This window comes from Pteropus vampyrus, unplaced genomic scaffold (genome assembly GCF_000151845.1).
Source record: "Pteropus vampyrus isolate Shadow unplaced genomic scaffold, Pvam_2.0 Scaffold25, whole genome shotgun sequence".
Classification (NCBI taxonomy): Eukaryota; Metazoa; Chordata; class Mammalia; order Chiroptera; family Pteropodidae; genus Pteropus; species Pteropus vampyrus.
Window position 1 is genome coordinate 1,636,255 of NW_011888806.1, and position 1,583 is coordinate 1,637,837.

General features: G+C 38.3%; 1 pseudogene; it reads left to right on the forward strand.

The window, feature by feature from the left end:
- The first annotated feature begins 766 nt into the window (after window positions 1-766).
- On the forward strand, window positions 767-885 carry LOC111737334 (annotated as a pseudogene).
- The last annotated feature ends 698 nt before the right edge of the window (window positions 886-1,583 follow it).

The following is a 1,583-nucleotide window of genomic DNA, read 5'->3' on the forward strand; positions in this document are numbered from 1 at the left end:
GAAGGAAGAAGTTGCAGTGACTTCCCTGAACAGCCTTACCTGGGAGAGTTTGTGAGTTCCACGCAGCCAGCGGCAGGGCCCAATTATCAGGGCAGAAAGCAAAGAAGCGGGATGGCAGAGAAATAACAGTTGATTTTTACCAGCCACAGTTGCAAAACCAAGGCTGAGCTGCAGCCCCCATCCCCCAACCCAGACGGCCCCTCCCCACATACCCTCCAAGACTGATTATCGCGGAGCCCCAGGGGAATCTGAGCAAATGCTACTGAAACTGTTGCTAACACTGACAGGAACTGAGACTGAGAATAGTGAGCATTGCTAAACATCTATAAGGAAAAAAAATAGACATTATCAAGACTTTATATAAAGCAGAGATCCAAGAGGCTTAGACACCACCTACTCGAAACCAAAAGAAAAACAGCTTCTTTGCAACAGACTAGGGACCATTATATAATAATAATTCTTTTTGAAAAAAAAAGAAGCAGAACACACTTCCATTAATGCCCAGGTGGAGAAATAGTCCATTAAATACCATGAACAACCAGGTGAAAAGGCATCTCAGAAAGAAAGAGAAAAATCTCCAGAAAATAAGCTTACAGACATAGAAACATGCAACTTAAATGACAGAGACTTCGGAATGGTATTTCTGAAAAACTCAGTGAGATCCAAAACAAATCATATCAACAATTTCAGGAACTGAAAAAACAACTAGATGAGCAGAATGAGTTCTTTAGTAAGGAGATTGAAATCCTCAAACAGAACCAAATAAGTCTATGGCCATGCCACACTGAACGTGCTCGATCTCATCTGATCTCGGAAGCTAAGCAGGGTCGGGCCTGGTTAGTACTTGAATGGGACACCACCAAGGAATACCGGGTGCTGTAGGCACTTTTTTTTTTTGAAAAAAGAACTGAATTGACCTTCTGGAGATAAAGAACACACTGCAAGAGTTGAAAAATAAAATAACAAGGTCAAGAAATAGAGTCAACCAAATGGAGGAAGGATCAGTAATATCAAAGACATAAATCTAGAAATAAATCAAAAGGAAGAAGAGAAATAATGAAGTAATTGTTATCTGAATTTGTCCCTATGTATGCCGAACGTTCATTACTATCTTCCTATAGCAAATTTCTTCTTATTGTTAATGGACTGAACTCACCAATAAAAAGAATGAAAAATAATGAAAGAGAAATATAAGAACTAGCTGGTACCATCAGGACAGGAAACATAAGTATAATGGGTATTATCAAAGGTGAGGAAAAGGAACAAGAACTGGAAAGCATTTTCAGACAAATAGTTGACAAAAATTTCCCAAATTTAAGGAATGAGCCAGAGCTTGGAATTCAAGAAGTCAACAGAACACCCAATTATCTCAACCCCAAAAGGCCTTCACCAAGACACATTGTATTAAAATTATCAAAAATCAATGACAATGACAGAATTCTCAGGGCAGCCAGAGAAATGAAGATGGTAAACTATAAAGGAAAACCCATTATTTTATCGTTGGACTTCTCAATGCAAACCTTACAAGTCAAATATTGAAACTATTAAATGAAAGAAACTACCAGCCAAAAATAATGTATCTG